We start from the raw sequence: 6,233 nt of genomic DNA, 5'->3' as shown, positions 1-6,233 counted from the left end.
CAACACCTGTTTTAGAGTAAATTGGGGGTCTCAGAAATACCTATAAAGGGAAAATGATCAAATGTTTTTGTCCATAATATCTGCATTTAGGGGCAATTTGCTTCTAAGTGTATGGTTTGTGATTAAAAAAAAAAAAAAAAGAACATATTCAGAAGGGAATGACCTACAAAATTTATTGAAACAATCTTTGTAATCAATCGAGGCACCTAGAGGACTAAAGTTGAAATTAGACATTCTTCATGTCTTTGTCTTTGGGTCAACTTTCCAGGCAATGCAGAAGTCTGTGGTCTTCTATCAGTTGGGGGAAAGAAGGGATAGGGAAGGTAATGTAACTTTTTAAATGACTACGAGGAAATTGTGGCAGACTCAGATATGATTATCTGTCACATAACTGAACTGAGCTTCAGATCACCTAGTGAGGTGTGGCAACTCCCAGATTTCTCATTGGATCTTGTGTGGCACCAAAGATGTGATAAAGGACCAACTAGGGCTGACTATGTTTTTTTCTTTTCTTTTTTTAATTAAAAAAAGTCCTATCTCTGACATTTATCATTATCTGACATTTGCTTCAGTTTTCTAGTTCCCAGAAAATTTAGAGTCTGGCTTGATAGAATGGCATGGCAAACAGAAGATTAGAAGGTTCATCTTTCTTATTTCTACTTAGGACGCAAAAATCCATTATATAAATCTACAACTAGCTAAGAAATAGAATGGTTGATCAGTGAAATAGATTAGGTACAAATTACATTACAGTAAATGACAATGGTAATCTAGTATATGATAAACCTAAAAACCTAAGCTTTTGGAAGAAAAATTCATTTTTTGACAAGAACTGCTGGGAAAACTAGAAAACATTATGGCAGAAACTAGATATAGACTAACATTTGGCATTGGATAGAAAGATAAAGTCAAAATGGGTACATGATTTAAACATAAAGGGAAATACCATAAGCAAATTAAGAGAGCGTGGAATAGTTTATTTGGCAGATCTATGAATAAGGGAAGAATTTGGACCAAAAAAGGCATACAAAGCATTACAAAATTTACAACAGATCATTTTGACTACATAAAACTTAAAAGTTTTTGCATAAACAAAGCCAATGCAACAAAAATTACAAGGAAATCAGATAAATGAGGAGAAAAATTTTATAAGTATCTTGAATAAAGGCCTCATTTCTCAAATATATAGAGAACTAGGAATTTATAAAAATATGCCATTAACCAATTAATAAATAGTCAAAGATATGAACAGGCAGTTTTCAGGCAAAGAAATCAAAATTATCTATAATAACATGAAAAAATGCTCAGATGAGCACCAGATATAGTAATGATGAGAAATCTAAGGAAAATCACAATGGGTTATCTTCCAATGACAAGAACACAGTTTTGCCCCACAGTCAAGTGACTAGCATAGGAACTGTGGGATAAGAGTTGAATTGGTCTAAATTATTGGACCCACATCTCAATAGTGAAAGAAGACTGCAGGTATTGCTGTTCTAAACCAGAAAGTATCAAGGAGCTATGCCCCAAAAGCAGAATAGAAAAATCAGAGAGAAAGGATCTCTGATCTCTGAGTATCATAGTATCTTTGTTATTATGGGCAAGACATTCAACCTCCCTATTTTTCAGTTTCCTTAGCTGTAAAATAAAAATAATTCTATTTGTAGTACAGAATTATCTTGAAACTTAAATTAGACAATTTATGTAAAGTGCTTTGTTAATCTTAAAGCTGTGTGTCAGCTAGCCTTACTAATTTTCCCTTGTCTATCTTGCCAAGCTTTCACACCTATCAACTTTATGAAGTTTAACAATTTGTAAACAATTATTTAACAACAACAACAAAAAATCTATGAATTGCTAAAACAGATGGAACCTGAAGTCCAAAAAGGGGATCTGAAATAAACCAGAGTCCAGTCACAATTTATAAAGATTATAATTGCATTTATTGTGTGAAAAGAAGCTTGCAAACTGGAATAAAGAGACAATGTTCTCATCTGCTCAGAGCAGAGTGAGTGAGAAAGGGCAAGGCATTTGTACATATTTGAGGTATTTGGGTGTTTTTGAGATATTTATGGCTAAGTTAAAGAGGAAACACAATAAAATGGGAAATCAGGTAGGAAGTGGGATTTTAGGGACAAAATATCTGGAAAAACAATAAATCAGAAAACAAGATGTTTGCCCCTGTACCTAAATCAGTAACTAAGATATTTGCTTTTCTCTCTGAGCTAATCTAGACTAGTTTTAGCAATGGCAGGAATCTCTGAGTTCAGTTAAAGATTACTTTGGAAAGGATCATTGATATGTCAGGCAGTACTGAGCATCAGAAATTCTCCTAATTGGTTAGTTATTGTGCTACTTCATTGTCTGGTTCCCTTGTAAAAAAGAGAAGCTCTATTTAATCAGTTAGAACAAACATTACAGAGCCTATGTTCACAGGCTTTTTGTTCCTTTTTCTTTTGTTTTTGTGACATTTGTATAAAGTTTTCCACTTTTGTACTTTCTTGTCATTTGGTCTCTTTATCTTCTTTCTAAAGTCATCTAAAATTTTCCTTATGCTCTTGAACTTCTCATCTATCATTTACCCTAGTTCTTTCAACATTCTTGGTTAATCTTCCTTTTTTCATGATCGTTTATACTGTCGAAATTATGTAGTACTTATTTCTTCTGAAGAAGGTGTCTCCTCAGTTTCCTAAGTTTCTTAATGCATTTTTTCCTACTATTTTTTTCAGTGCCATCCCTCTCTTATCTATTTATCTCTGTTGACTATATATGCATTGCCTCACATTACAATATGAGATCTTTTAGGGCAAGGACTGCATTTTTCATTCTTTCTATCCCTAGCACTTAGCACTATGTCTGGAACATTGCTGTTGTTCAGCTACAACTCTGGAATGAGATTTTCTTGGCAAAAATACTGGAGTTGTTTTCCATTTCTTTCTCCAGTAAATTAATGAAAATGGAGGCTAAATGGCTTGCTCAGGGTCACACAGTTAGCATGGGGATTTGAAGCTGCTTTTGAACTCAGGTCTTCTTGACTCCAGGCCCAGTACTCAATCCACCAAGCCATCTATTTAGCTGCTTCACTTGGTACATAGTAAGGATTTGTAAATGCTTGTTAAATAACTACTGCAGAATCTGCATACTTTAGCAAAAGTTTTCAAAAGAAGCAGGAAACAAGATCCTAACCCACAAACAGTCTACAATCTGATAAGATAAAGTTTAAATACATGCAATAACTTTAAAACTACCAGAGGAAACTTTGGTTCAAATGCAGTGGTGTGGTACAGAACATAACTGACATAGAAATGTATCATTAGAGTTGGAATTAGGAAGTTTCAGATCAAGATCCCTAGAAAAGTCACACGGCTGTCTATATTTCAGTTTTCATATCTGCAAAATGAGGATAATAATAGCACTTACCTCCCAGAGTTGTTGTGAGGATAAGATGAGATAATATTTGTAAAGTTCTTTGTAAGCCTTGAAGTACCATATAAATGTCAGGATGATTGATGATGATGTCAAGCTCTTAGAGGACACTCTGCTTTTAAAAACTAAGGTCCAGTGGACAAACTGTGCCCTGAGATTGGCATAACAACAATCCCTAGTACTCACCTTCTGGATGATCTCACCCCCTGGAAAAATCACATAATTATTGTATTGCTTTGATCACCACCAGGTGTTCTCTGAGCTTGGATGAATACCAGACAAGTACTCATATTTGGATCATGAAGGTCTCTTATGAATCAAACTCGTTTCATTGTTGCTGTTCCCTTTCATTGCCAGGGCTCCAGATTACTGTATAGCCATTGTTATAAGTATTGCAGTTTCCCCTCCCTGCTTCAGGTCCCCCTCCTAAGGGATGGGGCCCTGACGTATATTTTTAGATCCTCTATTTGCAAGCAAACCATTCCTCTCACTTTGAAATTCAATTTTTATTTGATTCCTAAATCTCCTATCTTTAGCCAACTCTGTTAGGTTCCAGGCATCCACAGATACAAGCCAGTTTGGTCTAGTTGATATTGATGATATGATGATGATGTTGTAGAAGAAGAAGGAGAAGAAGAAGGAGAAGGAGAAGAAGAAGAAGAAGAGAAGAAGAAGAAGAAGAGAAGAGAAGAAGAAGAAGAAGAAGAAGAAGAAGAAGAAGAAGAAGAAGAAGAGAAGAAGAAGAAGAGAAGGAGAAGAGAAGAGAAGAGAAGGAGAAGGAGAAGGAGAAGGAGAAGGAGAAGGAGAAGGAGAAGGAGAAGAAGAAGGAGAAGAAGAAGAAGGAGAAGAGAAGGAGGAGAAGAAGAAGAAGGAGAAGGAGGAAAAGGAGAAGAAGGAAGAGAAGAAGAAGAAATAGAAGAAGAAGAAGAAGAAGAAGAAGAAGAAGAAGAAGAAGAAGAAAAAGAACAACAACAACAACAACAACAACAAGGAAAAGGAGGAGGAGGAAGAGGAGGAGCAGGAGGAAGAGGAGGAGAAGGAGGAGGAGGAGGAGGAGGAGGAGAAGAAGAAGAAGAAGAAGAAGAAGAAGAAGAAGAAGAAGAAGAGAAGAAGAAGAAGAATTATATATACAATATATACAATATTATATACAAAAAGCAGTCAAACAACCACAAAAAGGTGAAAATATTATGTTGTGATCCACATTCAGTTGACACATCCTCTCTTTGGATGCATATGACTCTCTCCATCAGAAGTCTATTGGAATTGGCCTGAATCAGCTCATTTTTTTAAAAGAGCCACGTCCATCAGAATTGATCATCACATAATCTTGTTGTTGCTGTGTACAGTGTTCTCTTGACTCTACTCACTTCACTTAACATCAGTTCATGGAAGTCTTTTCAGACTTTTCTAAAATCATCTTGCTGATCGTTTCTTATAGAACAACAATATTCCATAATATTCATATGCCATAATTTATTCAGCCATTCTCCAACTAATGGACATCCACTCAGTTTCCAGTTCCTTGACACTACAAAAAGGGCTGCTACAGACATTTTGTACATGTGGGTCCTTTTTACTTTTTTATGATTTCTTTGGAATACAGGCCCAGTAGAGACACTGCTGGATCAAAGTTTGCTAGCCTTTTGGGTATAGTTCCAGATTGCTCTCCAGAATAATTGGATCATTTCACAACTCCACCAACAATGCATTAGTGTCAGTTTTCCCACATCCTCTGCCACATTCATCATTATTTTTTCCTGTCATCTTAGCCAATCTGAGAGGTATATAGTGGTACCTTAGAGTTGTCTTAATTTGCATTTCTCTGAAGATGTCAACTTTTCAGAAAAGTCTTCTGCATAAAACATCTCTGTTCTCTTGGTTAGAGAATAACATATTCTCCTTGATTTTCCATTCCTTGTTATCCTTTTGTTAATACAATCAGCATTGGTTTATGGCATTCCATTCTCTTTGATGAAAAGAGCAGATTCTAATACTGAATCAACTAAAAGAAGAGAGCATAAATAAATAAATAAAATGATGACTCAATATTTATTCTTAATACATTTAGGCAAGGAGATATATACATAGCATTGTGATATAAAGAATTCTGATTAGAGTTTATAAGCCATTCCCTTCCTAGTTTGCAAATGTGTGCTTTTCCTTTAGTTAATAGTCAAAATAATTAACACATTTTACATGTCCAAGAAAAATATTATGTAAAGAAAAAAGAAAAAAATGTACAAATTGCATGCCCTGTAGTTTGTTGCCAGAAGTAGATCTATGTGCATCAGTTTGATTGGAAATATTGCTTTTCTCAAACAGAAATAAAGAAGACTATCAAAGTAGCAAAAAGTAAGGTCTTTAATGGAGGCAAGGGAATTGTAATTAGTGCAAGAATATTGTAAGAAGAACAAGAATAAATACATTTCACCAGGGAAGGAGTTTCCTGGGAGTCACAGCCTTCAGCAGCTGTTACATGAGTTGCACTGTATAACAAACTGAAAATCCATAGAAAAAGTTGTAGAAGGAGAGGTGACATGTTTTTAGAACACCAGGTTCAGGCTCCAGGTAAATCAATGTAGAAACTAGTTTCGGCCTGTGGTCAATCCTGAATGTGTGTTGTGATTAAATTCAAGTAGACCATTCTGATGTCTGCATTCAATGTTATTTTAAAATTGGTTTCTATCATCCTCTTTTCCTGGTTTCAAAAGTCTTCAGAAAATTTGTAGCTCTAGAATATGGCTAAGTCTCTAGCTTCATCCAACATTTTGTTGAGTAAAGATGTCTGAAACTGTATAATCTGT

This window comes from Antechinus flavipes, chromosome 3, assembly GCF_016432865.1.
Source record: "Antechinus flavipes isolate AdamAnt ecotype Samford, QLD, Australia chromosome 3, AdamAnt_v2, whole genome shotgun sequence".
NCBI classification, from domain to species: Eukaryota; Metazoa; Chordata; class Mammalia; order Dasyuromorphia; family Dasyuridae; genus Antechinus; species Antechinus flavipes.
This window is presented reverse-complemented; position numbering follows the sequence as displayed.